Source organism: Felis catus, chromosome A1, assembly GCF_018350175.1.
Source record: "Felis catus isolate Fca126 chromosome A1, F.catus_Fca126_mat1.0, whole genome shotgun sequence".
NCBI classification, from domain to species: Eukaryota; Metazoa; Chordata; class Mammalia; order Carnivora; family Felidae; genus Felis; species Felis catus.
Window position 1 is genome coordinate 75,142,163 of NC_058368.1, and position 18,519 is coordinate 75,160,681.

Here is an 18,519-nt window from a genome sequence, read left to right on the forward strand (position 1 = left end):
AAAGTGTGAGTATATGTGTGCACAGTTAAAAAAAAAGGAGCCAGTTGTTTTTTTTTTTTTAATTTATTCGACAAATATTTATGGTGCTTCTTTTTTTTTTTTTAACGTTTATTTGTTTTTGAGACAGAGACAGAGCATGAACGGGGGAAGGGCGGAGAGAGAGGGAGACACAGAATCGGAAGCAGGCTCCAGGCGTGGAGCCATCAGCCCAGAGCCCGAAGCGGGGCTCGAGCTCACGCGCCATCAGATCGTGACCTGAGTCGAAGTCGAACGTTTAACCGACTGAGCCACCCAGGCGCCCCTTTATGGTGCTTCTTAATTATGTTCTGGGAAGGATGGGAAAGGCCAGAGATACAGTGGTTAGGAAAGATGACAGTCAATGCCATGACAGGGCTTACAGTCCGGTACTGCTCATTTTCTAGTGGAACATGAATAGAGTAAAATGTGCAAGACTACTCCGTAGTTTTCAAGATCTGAGAAGTTGATACCCACCCACAGTAAAGAATTCTGTGATAAAAGGAGCAACAAAACGTTTTCCAATTCTCTTCTGAAGTAGTTTGAACCCTTGGAACAATATCTCAGCCAACAAGGTCACACTTCTAACAGGGGAATTGTAGTAAAATAGAAGTTCTAGTCGCCACATTTATTTCTCGTTTCTCATTTCTTTTGATACCTCTGCGGTCTAGGCTCGCGTGCATTAACTTGGCCACTTTGATAACCTTTTCACATGGCTCCCTGGAGAAGCTGAGTATCAGCTAAGGTTTTCGTATAAAATTCTGTCAAGAACTGGTAGACTTTGTGCGAGTCTAAGTTAAAGCTGAGCTCAAAAGATGACTTACTGCTTCTAGTGAATTTTTATCCAATGTTAAAATAATGCTTCTAAGAGTGAACTAAGTGGTATAAAACAATTTTAGTCCAGTGATCAGTTTAATGGGGTGGGTGGCAAAAGTGTTTGTGGATGTCACATTGTTGGGTGATTCACTTTCCTTTGATATGAATTTTTCATGATAATGCATAATTCACGTCCAGATAGTTCTACTATTTTGAAATTAAGTAAACGTATATATGATCGTAGTTAACTACGTGGAGAGGGTAAATGGGGGAAGGTAGATGATTGGTAGTTGGTGGGTTGAGAATGTAGAATGTGTAGTAATATTGCTTGGAAAATAGATAATTCAAATAACCTATATTGTGTTATTATTATTATTATTATTATTTACTATTTGTTTATTTTTGAGAGAGAGGGTGGGGGCAGAGGGAGACAGAAGATCCGAAGCAGGATCTCCACTTTCAGCGTAGACCGAGGCTCGAACTCACTAACCGTGAGACCATGACCTGAACCAAAGTCAGACGCTTCACCAACTGAGTCACCCAGGTGGCCCCTATCTTATGACTTTAAAACAGCACAATGCACAGTAAACTTAGACGGTTACAGAATCTAATTTGTTTTTCACTTATGAGTTAATTCAAACAATGTACCCAAAAATCTAATGAGAAAATAAAATATTGTACAGAAACTACAATAGGATTTCCAAATGGTTCAAGTCTAAATCAGCTTTCTTTCTTTTTTTTTTTCAAATTTTTTTAAAGTTATTTTTTTTTTTAGAGAGAGAGAGAGAGTGCCCAGAAGCAGGGGAGGGGCAGAGAGAGAGGGAGAGAGAGAATCCGAAGCAGGCTCCATGCTGTCAATGCAGAGCTCGATGCAGGGCTTGATCCCATGAACCAAATCAACTGTGAGATCATGACCTGAGCTGAAATCAAGAGTCGGAGGCTCAACCGACTGAGCTACCAAGGTAACCCTAAGTTTATTTCATTTATACTTTCTCTCATTTCTACTTTGTGAAGGTTAACTGTAGTACAGTTAATGGACGATTCCTTTGCTGTTATTTATTATGAAATGTCTTCCCTCTACAGTTATCCCCTACTTCTCAAAAGTTTGTGTTACTCTACTTTGCTTCTATGAAAGACCTACGTTAGTTCCTGGTTTTACTAACTGAAAGAAACCAAAAGGGACTTTCGCTCTTACAGAAAAGGCGAAAACATGCGTTTGGACTTTGTTTGGCAGGGAGCCCTGGAGGCAGCTCGCCCCCAGCAGCGAGAGTGGCGCCACCAAGCACCTTTCCTTGGAACTACACTCGGCGTCTCGGCATTAAGCTGGGTGTCTTTGAACCTTGTCTGCGGGCATCTGTGCTTTATCACATTTCATTTTGTGTGTCCATCAGCAAGATGTGTCCCAAGGTATCAGAAAAGCCTCGGAGAGGTGATTTTTGGGGTCTCGGAGATGCTCAGTATTCTTCGATATAAATGAACGATAAATGTTCTCTTACTTTCATTTTGGCTTACAAAAGATTTTATAGCAATGCTCTGTTGTCAGATAGTGCAGGGAAGCTGTATTGTTGTGTAATTATGGCTGACATTAAAAGCAGATACCAGCTGATTATGACTGATTTTCGACTTATGTATCAGATCTATAGATGTTGGAAGATGGTTTGCTTTTTGATAAAAAGCAGAGAGACGCATGGGAAAATCCTGTTTAAGGTTCTCTTGCCGTATTTGTCTACTGAGCTCACTAGGATTGCTTACATAACTCCTTCCCACCTCTGTGGAATAACGATCTGGAATACCATCTCCCTTCAACAGGAAACAGGTAGCTTTCACATCGCGAGTCTTATGTACAGATTTTTGAATACCTCAAATCGTAAACCCCCAAGAATTCTGTCCTTCACTCACTGTTATATCTGAGTTACACATGGAGATTGAGGTATTGAAAATGTTGACTTGGTGTTTACATAAATGGATTGTCTTTACCATTTCAGTGCCCTTTCACACCACCACCGATTAGTAAGCGCTTCTTAGATTAGAATGGGAATGAACACAATAGAAAATTGTAAGTTGAACATGAGACTGTCATTCGGTCTTTTGAAAACATCTGTATCCTATCACGCTGGCATCCAATAAATGGAGAAGACATTGAAGCCTCAAGGAAGGACCCTGCACTGACCAGTGGAAGAAAACTGATCTCAGAGTTTCTTGATAGGAGTTACATTTCCCCTGTACTTTGTTGGTCCTTCCAATGGATTGGTTCAGGTATTAGTTCTAGAAGGTTTTCTTAGATTGAGATGTAAATATTAGTTCTGTTCCCCTGTTTTGTTCTTACTCCCCAGGCATGCCAATTATAGGCATAGTATTTCTCATTTGGCAGTCTTTTATTTTCACATCTTTCTCCTTAAACTTCTGGAATCTTTTTTTTTCCCCCTTTCACATTCTCACTTGGTTGTTTTCCTACTTTTCTTCAAAGATCATTTGAAAATTATCTTTTGAGTATGTTCCCTTGAGTGTCTTGACATTTAGTTATTTCTGAGTTAATTTTGTCTCTTCTTGTGCATTTCTTCTAAGTTCAGTAAGTTCTTATTTTTCTTAATTTGGTGTCCTTTCCTTTCAGTTTTGAATTTATAAGTTTGTTTATGATATTTTTGAGAGAGAGAAAGAGACAGAGCGTGAGCAGGGGAGAGGGAGGGTGAGGGTAAAGAGAGAGGGAGACACAGAATCTGAACCAGGCTGCACGCTCTGAACTGTCAGCATAGATCCTGACATGGGGCTCGAACTCCTGAACCGTGAGATCATGACCTGAGCTGAAGTCGGATGCTCAACCCACTGAATCACCCAGGCGCCCCTTGAATTTCTACTCAAGGTGGTTTTCATATCCCTGAATGCACTTTTGAGAAGATTTAATTTAGTTTGGATTGGAGCCTGACAGTTTTCCTCTGCTTCAAGACCGATTGTTTTGAGGGGCAATTTTCATCAGTTGATGTGTGTTCAACATAATTTTCTGATTATTTGTAACAAACATGTAGGACTTTACTATTTTTCCCCATTCACTTTTGTTATTGGTGTGGTTGATAAGAGCTCTATTTCAGTGATATCCTCTTCTGTTAGCATAGCAAAATCCTGATCCTTAATGGATGTGTGTGTGTGTGTGTGTGTGTGTGTGTGTTGGTGGTGCATTTGGGTAGTTGCACAATTTTGAATTAAGATTGTTTACTTTGTTCTATTTGTCACTGAGGGCCACCTATTTCCCTTTTATTGCTTCTTTTCATTTCCACCTCATTTTCACCATTTGGTAAAAGGTGGCTCACTCTTTCCTCTTTGCCGCCTTCTCCCCGGAGAGACAGAGACAATGAAAACTGCCCCCTTGGACGGCCATCTTTTAGGTCCTTTGCCTGTACACTGTGCTTTGGGGTCGCAGAACATCCTTCCTCCTTCAGCATGTTCGGGGTCAGAGGGGACTCATTCTTTCATGTCTGCTTCCCTCCGGTTGCCCATACCTCTTCTCTCCTTGTCGATTTCTCTTCTGTCTGCCTTGCTTGCCTCAGAGCTTGGCGGTGGAGTGTAGGGCTTGCCCACTGGGCTTCAGGTCCCATGCAGGGTTACTTTTTGGTATATATAACTCATTATATATATATATATATATATATATATATATATATATATATATAGGAGTGCCTGGGTGGCTCAGTTGTTTGAGTGTCTGACTTCAGCTCGGGTCATGATCTCAGGGTTCATGAGCTCGAGCTCTGCGTCTGGCTCTGTGCTCACAGCTCGGAGCCTGGAGCCTGCTTGGGATTCTGTCTCCCCTCCCCCTCAAATACACACACACATACATACATGCTTTTGGTCCACTGTCATTTTCTTCATCTACACCTACCACGTCACCCGTTTCTTAACTCTTACTAGTTTTTCCTTATTTCTTGAAGTTATCATATAAAACTCATTGGGGAAATAAAAAGGGAATTAAAATATTTAACTACCCACCAAAGAATGGAAGGATATCAAGTTAGGCCTTTTATATATAACAACAGCAACAAAAGAAGTGTCCCAGCGCTTACCCTGTTTATCACCAGGTTTTTACACTTAACAATGTACTTTGAGACATTTCTCCTTATAGCTAAATGGAATCAGTTTTATAACGCCATATTAAAAAATTCTAATTTTGAAAACTGATTTCTTTTTGGTTGGTTTTGTTTTGTACCCTTGCAAAAAGTTATATAAAAAAAAAGAAGACCCTAACAGCAAGTAATATGCTTTATTAATCCCAGTGGACACATTCCTTAAAGTGTTATGAACACAAATAATCACTTACTAAAAATATTTATTGTACTCGGTCAAAATGCCCTCTGAAACGTCAACATAATTTATGCTTTAATAGGTCTTAGGGAAAAATGAGCATTTATTTGCCTGAAATCCTAATGGCACTAAATATTGTGCATTTTAAGTTCAATCTTGCAGAGGTGTTAGACAAACATTTTATGTATGGAGTGTCTTAATTTATATTTCTTGAATAATTGAATATACCCTTCTGTATCAGTTATGGGGTCTTTTGTTATTTTCTTTTGTGAGTCACATGCTCATATTTTTGAATTTCTATTATAATTGCTTTTTCCTAATTCTGAAAATGTTTATGTATTAGTTATATAACTAATATGTCTTTTTAAGCTTATTTATTTACTTTGAGAGGGAAAGAGAGAGAGAGAGAGAGAGAGAGAGAGAGAGAGAGAGAGAGAGAAAGAGAGAGCGAGCATATGCAGGGCGGGGGGCAGGGGGAGAGGGAGAGACAGAATCCCAAGCAGGCTCCACACTGTCGGCACAGAGCCCAACACGGGGCTCAATCTCACTAACGCTGAGATCATGACCTGAGCTGAAATCAAGAGTCAGACACAACTGACTGAGCCACCCAGGCACCCTTATAACTCACATGTTGATCCTTGTTATTTTTCTTTAGGTTGTTTGATAATTTTTGAAATGCTGATTATGATGATTTTGCCAGACAAGAGTTTTTAAACAGCAGAATGTATCAATATTCATGTTTTAGCCTATGGCATTGTGTTTAGATATACACTAACTTTCTAAAGCAGTATGGTGTATGAGCTAGCTTGGGGGCTCAGTCGGTTGAGTGTCCAACTTTGTCTCTCAGGTCATGATCTCAAATGGTTTGTGAATCCGAGCCCCGTGTCAGGCTCTGTGCTGACAGCTCAGAGCCTGGAGGCTGCTTCAGATTCTGTGTCCCTCTCTCGCTGCCCGTCCCCAACTTGTCCTCTGTCTCTCTGTCTCTCTCAAAAATAAACAAACATTAAAAATATTTTTTAATGTGGTTTAAGTTAAATATACTTGCAATCAAAGTTATAGAATGCTATGAACTAAGCACTGTGTGTCTCTAAACAAATATAGGGAAAGAGGAAAAAAATATGGAGTGGTAATCATTCCATTTTTCAATCTCTTCCTTCTGTTCCATTTTGTCTGTTTCAAATGCTTTATTTCTTTTTCTGAAAAACAGGAAATACAAGTATATATGTGTGTGTGTGTGTGTGTATTTATACAATATAGACACATATGTATGTAACACATATGAAAGAATCAAACGGAGGTTCAGAGAGAGAAAACAGTGTGATGAGAATGGGGGAGACAGGGGGAGGTGGGGACGCAGGGGGAGGTGGGGGAGGCAGGGGCAGAAAGGAAACCTCCTTGGCAACTTTTTAGATCATCTTCAAAATACTCCAAACATATCATCTTCGTTTTTGTTAAGCAAAGAAAACAAACACTTCCCCTTTCCCCCCCTCCTGCCTGATACCGGTTTATTTTAAAAAGGCAATGCAGGAAATTATGAATGAGAAGATAATACACTGGCTTTCAGCCGCCTCGGTGAAACATGCATACTGCCAACATTTTTGTCACCAATAATTCTCCCATAAACATGGGTCTCTCCTCTCATTATGCAAGCTGTCATGCTTTATTGAACCACATAATTTCACCTAATTAAAATAAGCAGTATGTAGATGCCTCCCCCACTTTTTTTCCGTGGCTGGACAAAAGCCAGTAACGATATTTAGAGTACCCTAAGTGGACACCATATTAAATATTCATTTTGGTGTTCCTCTGGACGATCAGATAGAACTCCTGCTGCTCTTAAATATTAACATTCATTTTATTTATCAGATGTAAAAACCCTGCACTTGTAAAGAGACAGAATGCGTTCGGTCCGTGGAGATGTTGGTAATGGTGGCAACGTGGGGGTAAGCTGGTTGCCTCGAGTTAAGTTTGTGGTGCGACCCTTGACAAAGAGCTCGAATGCGATTCGCTTCTAAACTGCTTAATTTATTTCAACTTGTACAAGTTTTGTGTAGGCAGCCTGTCGGGTATGTGAACAGATGTTTCTCAGTGTTTTTCTTCTCCATACAAAAACATAAATAAAAACAGGGGGTCTTTAGCCTTATCGGTCATCGTGCTGGAATTGCGCGGCAGCTCCCCAATGGAGACTCAGAAAAGACCCCTAATACAGGTCAGCAGAGGTGCTATTTGACCCACAGCTGGAAGGAACTCAGGTGCCCCTAGTCCAACGTAAGGCGCCAACTTAAGACATTACAACGAAACAAAGGTCGCCTTTTCCTGTGCTGCACATCAACGTGATCGTCTATGGGAGGGAAAATACTACGCAAAACACGCTCCCGGAGTTGAAAAAGGCCAAGACACGTAGCCTAACACCTACTGAGAATTCGGTCACCTTGACTGTCCCCTGAGGTGCCTCCTGTTTTGCGGAAAGCCTTAGCGGTGTCCTGAGTCACCGGTAAACTCGACCTAGGGCAGCACTGTGAGAGGAGAGTGATCACAGCCGCAGGTTACTGTCATATTAAAAAGAGATAGTTGTGTGAAGTCAGCTTACAATTTAACATATCAACACCTTTGGATTCCATTTGTTCACTTCTATTAACAGTTCTTACCTTGCAACTGAATCTCATTTTCAGACAGACTTAAGATCACGCTGAATCCCATTTGCACAGATGGGTAGGCAGACAGGAAAGCAGGAAGCTTACGGATACCAGAAGGGCTGCACTGAGCCCCGGCCATCACCCCCAATGGGAGACAGGGGGGCAACAGTGGCCCCCACAAAGATTTCCCTTACCTGGGTGACCGCTGCCCTCCCCTCCCCCCTGGGGTGTTGCATTAGGTCGACTTCCCCATAAGCTCAATAATGATGGATACGAAGTGTTACCCAGTAGATAACATGTGCTGGGAGACCCGCTCACACCTTCCTCTGACCTTTTAGACACGTTTTGTAGAAAACGTTTCCAATCCACGTGATTTAGCCATCTGACCCTTGTATTTGGTGCTTTGTCATGGCTATTCTTTTCCGCTAAATGCTCCTTGGGAAGTAGGTAACATTCCCCAAAGCCATGGTATCCATAGTGGGCTTACATTCTTTAAGTCTGTGTATATGTTAATTATAGCAAAACGGAAGAAGGTTCTGTACGGCAGGAGGAATTGTTGAATGCCTCAGTGAAGGAACCTCATATATAAAGAAAGTGTCAGTTTGTACAACAGAAGATAAATCCGCTCTCACTCTCGCCCCTCCCCACCATTTTTGCAGAGGATAACATGCCCACTGTTGTCACGCTGTAATGCGAAGCAGACTTTAATGGCAGTTTTGAACCATCTATTAGCTATTCAGACGTTTTCTGTCGTGTCCACGTCTGAAACTACCAAGGGTGTGATGTTGAGATTAATTATTTCCTGCTTCATCTGTTCCATAAAACAGCAAGAAGCAGGGTTCCTAATCAACCAAAAGTTCCTACGATGTAGGACAGGTCACTTTGCCGGCAACTTAGATTTTTTTGACGATGATCAAGTTGATCTGTCCCAGGGGGGAGGTAATGCTTTTCTAACCCGGTATTTGTCAATGTCGTTTTCCGTTTTAAACCTGATTTCGTGTACCTTTAGCGACTCTCGTAATCGTTTCCTTTCCTAAAGAGAGGGGGGATGCGAGAGGGAAAATGATGTGGGTTCTGGAAGTGTGAGCACAAGATAATCACAAGAGGGTGAGAAGTAGAAGATAAACTGGAACTTCCAAACAAAAATTTACTTCATCACATTTTGCTGAATCTATGGTGCGGTTTTATTTAAGTAATTAATTGATCAATTAGACAGAGAGAGAGCTCTTGGGCCAGCAGCCAAATATGAGGGAGCTATCATTTTTCCCTTGGAGAAAGGTACCGACGCCTGGAGGAAGATATATAACAGTCAGTGACAGACTTAAAACCCAACCTGTTACAGAGGGAAAAGAAAGGAAGGGTACTAGGTTTCTTTTGCTGCTGTTAGAAATGTTTTTCCTACCAATTCTGGAGATCAAAAGCCTGAAGTCCTTCCACCTGGCTCACATCAAGGTGTGGGCAGGACTGTGCCACTTTTGGAGGCTCAAGGGGGAGAATTGGTTCCCTTACCTTTCCAGAGGTTTAAACTAAACTAAAAAAAAATAAAATAAAATAAGTGTATTTATTTATTTTGAGAGAGAGCACGTGCATGCACAGGGGAGGGTCAGAGAGAGAGGAAGGGAGAGAATCCCAAGCAGGCTCTGGGCTGTCAGGGCAGACCCCACGTGGAGCTTGAACTCATGAAGGGTAAGATCAGGGACCTGAGCTGAAACCAAGAGCCCCACCCTGAATGGACTGAACCACCCAGGCCCCCCACCTTTCCAGACTTTGGCACTGCGGGGGCCTTCTCGTGGCCCCTTTTCTCCTCCCTCTCAGCCAGTGGGGTGATGTTTTACTCCTTCAAATGCTTCTCAGGCTACAAATTCTCCGGCTCCTTTCTCGTGCCTCCACCCTAGGCTTTATTTATTTATTTTTTAATTTTGTAATATTTATTTTTGAGAGAGAGTGAGAGAGCATGAGACACAGAATCCAAAGCAGGCTCCAGGCTCTGAGCTGTCAGCACAGAGGGCCACAGGGGGTGGGGGTGAGGCGGGTGGGGGGTGGGCTTGAACTCTCGAGCCTTGAGATCATGACCTGAGCCGAAGTCCAACGCTTACCCGACTGACCACCCAGGCACCCCCTCCATCCTCCACTTTAAAGGGCCCCAAGGATTGGGTCTACCTGGGTTCTTCAGAATCAGCTTCCTATCTTAGTTTACTTAATTAGCAATGCCAGTTCTATCTGCAGCCTTCATACTGCTATGCCCTGTGATAGAATTTATTCACGGATTCCAGAGATTACGATTATTGTGCCACATAGCCAGTAAACTTGAAGGGTTCCCTGCAGCATCCCTCAGACCCTTCCAGGCATGGTTGAGATTCCCCAAGGAACACACGCTGAGATGCTGAGGTTTGAGGCCAGGGGGCTTCCTGGGAAGCATATTCAGAAGCATGACCTTCCAAGGCTCGAAGCAAGGTTGGGCAGAAGGTGCGGGTCAACTTCAAAGTGGTTGGAACACAGGACGCACAAGAGTCAAAGCAGAGCAGGAGCGCTGGGCTCGGGAGACCCCCTCCCACTTGGGGTGGAGGCGGGGTGGAGGGAGGGAGGGGAGGTGGTGGTGGCCTGGCGCCACTTTACCCTCCCCTGTTCTCTGCAATGCCCAGTCCCTGAATGCAGAGTGGCTCAGGGACAGGTAAACAGAATGGAACACTGGGCTCCCTGAGAGCAATTCCTGGAGACAGTGTCACCTTTGGTCCATCAGCAGCTGGTACGACTGGGCTCGTCCCAAAGGGGTCATCAGACAGCTCTAAGCTGATTGGACGGAGGCCTGTCTGCAGACACGACAGGCTAAGAATACGGAGCCCTGATTACCTCCACTCCAGATCATTCCCTGGGAGGACGTTCCACAATGGAAGAGGGAAGTGGGGAAGACCAGTCTAAGGAGGCCACCCAAGGATCCAGAGCAACGGCTCAGAGGTTTGTCCAGGGAGGAAGGTTGGAAGGCCCTAGGAACCGAGAGCCCCAAAATCCTCCAGGAAGGGATTGACTCTTTGCCACAGCCCAGCTGGGGGCACTTCATACCTAATGGCGCATTTGCAAATGACAGAAATTTTAATGACAAGTAATTAAGATGAGGCTGGTAATCATATTACAACACAAAGATAAACCACGGGACCGCCAGTTTATCAAGGAGAACCAGCGGAAACAATAGAGCCATCAGCCAACAATTCGGTAGCGTAGGCAGGCTAACAGCGGGTTGTGATCCCAGAGGCGGAAAACGTCCCAGGAGATTGGAAAGAGACAGAGAGAGCCACCTGTATACAGCTGTAAATTAGGGCTCCAAATGCCCTAGTTTTGCGGTCCTTTCTCAGGTTAGATGCCAGAGTTCTATCTCAGCTTCCCCCACCAGCACCTGGCTCCTGTGGTTCCCCCTCAAGTTAAATCCCTCCTAAAACTTCGCATTGTTTCTTTCATTAAGTGGTGGTAAAAGATAAACCATTGAAAAGGTTTTTAATCCTTTTTAGGTATACCCTTCAGGGGCATTACTTGTATTCCCATCCTTGTGTAGAATATGAAATGGTCATCCCCAAACTTCAGATTAAAAACCTGTTAGCATGAATCCCTCACACACCCTTTTAGAAATGTAGTCGAGCATTTGAAGTCTCATCGTCCACTCGCAATGCTTTGTCTAAATTATATGTCTAAAACCACACGTGCACGTGCGTCTACATTGCATGCAATGGAAATGCAATTGTGTACATTTTCTTTACATTCACATAGTATATTTTACAAAAAGAAATTCTGTAGATCAAGAGCTAAGAAGATACCACTTCTCATTCAGCTCCCTCTGATCTCACTACTAGACTGGCTTTGAGGTCTCCAGTGAACTTGTATTGACTTTTATTGACAGCTTCCTCTGTGGCCGCCGCTTGATGTATAATCCATTTATAAGCCCTGGGAAGTAGATGCGTCTCAGACGAAAACCCCATTTAACAGATGAGGAGTCTGAGGCACTGAAGTTGAATTAAGCTGCCCAAGGTCACACGGTTATGAATGGGCCCATTGAGGCTTTGGTCCCAAGCACTAGCTCTCCTGCAGCCTATCTCATGACCAGCCTGTAAGAGCTCCAATCGTGGTGGGACTATCCCGCCTGCCACCTTGTTTGATTTTTTATTCTCTTTAAATATAGATAACTACTTATCTATTTCAAACGCATGTCCTTTTGGTTGTTGTTTGGTAGCATTTCGAAAATATACTAAAAACTGTTGTATAACATGAATGATGTGAGAAGGGAGAGGAAACGTCCTCAGGTGGTCTCCCGATGAAGTATTACTCATTTTTTTTTGAAAGTTTATTTCTTTTGAGAGAAAGAGAGAGTGTGCATGCATGTGGGAGAGGGGTAGAGAGGGAGGGAGAGAGAGAGAATCCCAAGTAGACCCCATGCTCAGTGCATGGCCTGACACAGGGCTCGAACCCACGACCCAGGGCTCAAACCCATGACCCAGGGATCATGACCTGAGCCGAAACCAAGAGTCAGATGCTCAACGGACTGAGCCACCCAAGCACCCCTTACTCGATTTTTAAATGCTCAAATGCTAATTTGAAATGTTACAATGTTGCTCCATACTTCAAACATTCAAACCTTTAGTTCTTGCCTTGGACAAAAGGACACAATTCAATTGCAGAAAATAGAGAAAGTGATTCATGTTGATATTGACTGATGAAAAAACTGCTATCGCCCTTTATCCCCAGTAAGAAGAATTACTGTGTGTTCTTTTTGGGGTTTTGAGGAAAATGATTTAAGATGATATGGTATTTCATTTAAAAAAAATATTGGATATTGGGGCACCTGGGTGGCTCAGTTGGTTGAGCGTCCAGCTGCAGCTCAGGTCATGATCTCACAGTCCGTGAGTTCAAGCCCTGCGTCGGGCTCTGTGCTGACAGCTCAGAGCCTGGAGCCTGCTTCAGATTCTGTGTCTGCCTCTCTCTCTGCCCCTCTCCCACTCATGCACTGTCTCTCTCTGTCTCAAAAATAAATAAACATTAAGAAAATGTTTAAAAAATATTGGATATATATGATAACCATAGTTTATGCCACAGATCAAATCTTAAAATATATTTTAACTCCTATAATTTTATGAATACATCGTAAGAACCTTCCAACCTATTTCTACTTGTATCAGCCATTTAATGACATATTTTATTTGTATATATTTGCATGTATATTTCAGAATCTATTTTGAGGGGCGTGGGATATATCTTTACTGTGAATTGAGGTTCTTTATACTATAGTTGAATAAGTTGATCTGTCACTAATGAAGTGTTCTGGTTTCTTTTATGGAAATTAACTCTCTTTTTACTTTATTTTCCCTCTATTTTCACATATCTCATTAGCATTGTAACCATGCCTATACACTTTAAAAATATTGAACTTCAGATGCCAGACCTATGCATTAGGGATAGATGAGAAGGAGAAGATCACACATCCAAGCGATATAATATAGCATCACTAAGGCAAGAGGAAGGATCTAGGGAAGAGTTGAGAGGGATGAATATTCTACATGTGTTGAGAAGTCGTCTTTTCCCCACTCAACTGGCCTTTCTTGTGGAGTAGGGCCAATGCCATGTTCTGTTGCTACCTCCTTTGACAGGTGGCTGTGAAGAAAATACCCAAACCACAAATGACACTTGTGTTACTGTTCTATGTCTGAGTAACAAAAGGAAAACAGTCTGAAAGTTCCCCTCATGATTAGACGGGGTTTCCAAAAGGCCCCAGTGATATCACTCATAGTGGGTACCCAAGAGAAAAGAAAACACATGTCTACACAGAAACTTCTACGATATTCATTAGAGCCAAAAGGTGGAAACAACTTAAATGTCCTTCAGCAGATGAATGGTTAGACAAATGTGATATGTACATGACATGGAACATTATAAGGAATGAAATACTGACACCTGCTACAACATGGATGAACCATGAAGACGTCACGCTGAGTGAAAGAAACCAGTCACAAAAACCCACATGCTCTATGATTTCATTCCTATGAAAGTTTGAAACAGAAGAATCTATAAAGACAAAAAGTAGATGAGCAGTGGTCTAGGGCTGGGGGAAGGAAGGGGAGAGAAGGGTGATGGTTAAAGCATACAGATTTTTTTTTTCCTCAGGTGATGAAAATGTTCCAAAAATGACTCTGGTAATGGCTGTAGGGATTTGATAAAATACCACTGAAATCTGTACTTTAAAGGAGTAAATTGTGTGATATGTGAATTATATCATAATAAAGCTATGTCATTAAAAAATTGAATTTCATAATTTACATACAGGCATAGAAAAAGTATTGGCAGGTTTTGGATCCAAATCTTAACGCCGAAGGGCACGGGGGTGGCTTAGTTGGTTAAATGTCTGACTTGGGCTCAGGTCATGATCTCACAGTTTGTGACCTCGAGCCTTGTGTCAGGCTCTGTGCTGCCAGTGTGGGTCCTGCTTCGGATCCTCTGTCTGCCTTTCTCTCTGCCCCTCTCCCCTCCTCTCAAAAATAAACAAACAGAAAAAAACATGTATTAACATTGGCTTATCTCTGAGCCTCAGAGTTACTGTTGATTTCTACCTTTCACTTTGTGCTTCCAAATTTGCTACTATATGTGTATACACATACTTGTTTGTATGTATATACGTACATATTTATTAATACTTGCTCTGATTTTTAAAATACCATTTTTATATTATATTGCATTCCAGTAACTATAAATGTCATGGGAATTATTGATCAAGATCTGACATGACATAAAGCTAAGTTCTGATGGGAAAAAGATGATACAAGCCTTTTGAGAACACATGGTGGGGAAAAATAGAGGTTATGGTACCACAGCTGTGGGGTATGCATATGCTCTACTTGGGGTGTGCATTTCTGGAGAAAAAATGCATTATCTGGCTATATTAACTCTGGCAGATCTTGCTTTTTTTACTTGTCCCCACATAAAGCTCAAATGTAGATATTGCACTCCAGCGTTCGTCTAAGATCACAGAATGAAGTAACCCATTGTGTGAAAGTATCGAGAATTACAGCTTATAAGTAAGTATCCTTGTGGATTTGCTTTTGTTTGTAGCTATTGTCTTTTCACAGTAAGCGTGGCCAAGTGAAACATAACCACTAGCTGAATGCTCACTTTACACAATCTGTAATATTTCTAAAAGCAACCTGAGGACTGAGTATAGGGAAAAATGTTACTTTTTTCCTGGGTTTTATGACTAAAAACTGAAGAACAAATACATTAATGCATTGGGTTGGATTGTACAAAATTGCCATTGTATATGATAGAAACAGCGAGCTAGTGGCAATTTCATAGGACTCAACTTAACGTAAATATGATTAATGCATAGTTTCCCCGATGGAAATATTTTAGTTTTAGATCCTTTCATTCGATTAATATTATTAGGGCAAACACTGGTCTTTTAATTATTCACTCAGACATTCTGCTTTTTTACCCTTTGACAGCTATTTTTTATGCACAAAATATCATAATCAGCTGGATGCACTCTCACTGTTGCATGAATTAATCCCTGCAAAAGCTAATTAGTTTCTTAAGTATAGAAGTACCTAAAATTAATTTTAACTAATACAGCTGTATCTCTGACCTCTAGCCCAACGTGTAAAGAAGGAAGAGATGTAATTTTCAATAGGACTCCTGGCTATTCTCAAACTAATTCCTTTGAAATCAACATGTAATTGTTGGATATCCACAGAGCACAGCTATCGTGAAAGGCACAAAGACAAAACTCATTGCCAGTCATCAGTCCAGCAGAGAATTAGACATGTTGGCACCAAAGATCGGCAAAGCGCAGGTACACAACGCATGTATACAACAAAGTGCAATACAACACATCAGGGAACAAAGGGGTTGTTAGAGGTAGATTAATCTGTCCTTAGCACATTGTTGAAGTTAATGAAGATAAGCTTATTTTTAGGGATCCGTCATTGGGTGGAGTCCCAACAATGAAAGGAGCTATTTAACAAGAAATTGTTGGACTCTAGGCTGTCTTTCCGGTCATCTTACCCCCTCATCTGTTGCCTTTCCTTTGGGTGATGGTGGAGTGGCCCGGGGCATTAGCAGGGTGTCTGCTGGGAAGACGGTGAGTCAGGTGTACATTTAGAATGAGTTTGGCGGAATAGTTATGTTGTTTACAGTTACTTCCATATGGAATTGACTCAGGCTAGGCATTCTTGGGTAGAAAAGGATTCTTCTGTCACTGTGCATTACACCCAGGGTCATGACACCCTCTTGCCAGGTACAGTTGTATCACAATATCAAGGTATCCTCAAGCATGTACCCCCGAAAGTGTCTGTCTCTAAATTTGAAATGTTTAGAGAGAGAGTCTAGTCTATGGAACATTCTTCAAAGTCGTCCAACTCATATATGAAAAAAAAAAAGTAGATGAAACTTCCTCAGATTTGATAATCCTATGATTTTTCATAATAGTAACAAGTTTTTAGACAGAAGTAAGTTCTAAGCTATCGATAATCTGAAACGTATTTTGATCAATCATGATGAATGTAATACTGAATTACATTTCTTTACCGTCTACAGTAAAAAATATGATATAATGTTATCCTTGATATTATAATACGTATGATATATTACATGTAACTATATTATAATATATAAATATTACCTTTATTATAGAAAAGATTATCACCAGTGCTATACAGATCTGGCAGATAACTCATTCATGAAAATATTGCATCATATTACACAATTTGTGATTTTTATACTTTTCATCAGCTTAAAATTTTTTTAACATTTATTTATTTTTGAGAGACAGAGAGAGACAGGCCGTGAGCAGGGGAGGGGCAGAGAGAGAGAGGGAAACACAGAATCTGAAGCAGGCTGCAGGCTCTGAGCTGTCAGCACAGAGCCTGACGCGGGGCTCAAACTCATGAACTGTGAGATCATGACCTGAGCCAAAGTCAGACACTTAACTGACTGAGCCACCCAGGTGCCCCTTCTTCTTCTTCTTCTTCTTCTTCTTCTTCTTCTTCTTCTTCTTCTTCTTCTTCTTTCTTAGTTTTAAGTAATGTTTAAGATCGTGGGATTTCTTTTCTCACTTGGAAAAATATGCACTTTCCCATCAAAATTTTTTACTCATAGTTTTCTATCCCTTTTCTTATCCAGGACTCCAAAAATTCTCAGAGGTTCAGGCTCTACAAACCCAAATCTTCCCATTGTTCTGAGAAAGTAGATGGAGGAATTACTTTGTGATCACTAGTGGAATAAGTGAAATCTCCAGGAGGAAAAGCAACAGAACTTTGGAATGTGGAAGAAAGGCAGGCAAATACATCATTTCAGGTGAGGGGCACTTGAGCAAGGGCATAACTGTATGTGGTTATTGCACACTCGGAAGTGGTGTGTGAAGGACAGAAGAAGGATTTGACCAGAGGTGGGGTTCGAGCCAGGTGTTGGAGAACACTAAATACCACAGTGACCTTTCCTCGGCCAGCCATGGTGAGTCACTGGAGTTCTTTGAACAGATAAGTGAATTATCTCTCTTTTATTAAGAAAGATTATTATTTATTATCTGTCTTTTATTAAGAAAGATCTGGCAGCAGTATGGGAGATGAATACAAAAAGCCATAGATTTTATCCAGGGAAAGCACTGCAGAGCAATTGAAATAGTTCATGTAAGAGATGATAAGCATCTGACCCAGAGACACGGTCATGGGGATAGAGCCAGGCTAAGACTATGAGGCCAATATAGATTAGCAATTTTCTGGATTGCGTGAGCGGAGCCTGGTAGGCAAAGGCCAAATGAGAGCTGGGAGGACCTAAATATAATTTCAAGTGTGTGCAAGTGGGAGAATAAAGGAGAATTGCGACAAGGAGTGTGATAGCAGGTAGCAGAATCTTGGGCAGGGGTATAATCAAAGTCCACTGAATTGACTGGGAGCCCACGACATTTAGGGTTACCCAGTGTTCACATGTTTGAAGGGAAACCGATCAGACATCTTAGCTGGAGTGACAATCACTTAGAATAATAATAATAAAAAAAGAATCCTAGAGACAAAAATTCTGAAAACATCTACAATTAAAGAATTGAAGGGATTGCCAGAAAATTAAAAAAAAAAAAGTGAGCCAAGAATTTTGATTTGCATTAGTACTTTTTCCTCTAGCTACTTAAGTAATTTTAAAAAAAATACATTGAACACAATCATTAAAATAGCTGTAACACAGATAATTTGTGACTTGAAAGAAAAAATATCGCCCTAGTCTTTAATTATAGATCAGTGATAGCTGTTCTTTATTGACTACTCACTATGTGTCAGACCGTATGTTAAGAGCTTTACACGTATTAACCCACTCAATTCTCCTGATGATCCATAACTAAGTACTATTATAAATATTCCCACTTGCAAAAGGAACCAGTAGTGCAAAGAGGTAAAATATCTTGCCCAAGATGTCAGGGGGTAAACTGAGGAACCTGAGTTTCCACACCAGCATCCTGGCTTCAGACTCCATTGTCTCCACCATAGCAGGAAACTCAAATTTAGGAAAATGTTTTGATTGACAAGGAAGAAACACACAATCCACCTTCACCCATAAGCTTGGACACTGGAGTCTGGCATTCCCCCCCACATGCGGTACTCATAATATTGGCATGGCTTTACCATTTCAGGAGACTCTTGCCCCAACAAATGGCCTGGTCGTTCATTACAGAAACTCCCCATCCACCCTTCAGTGTAAAGATCAACAGGCAGCCTGGGGCCTAAGTTTCTTGGAATCTCTT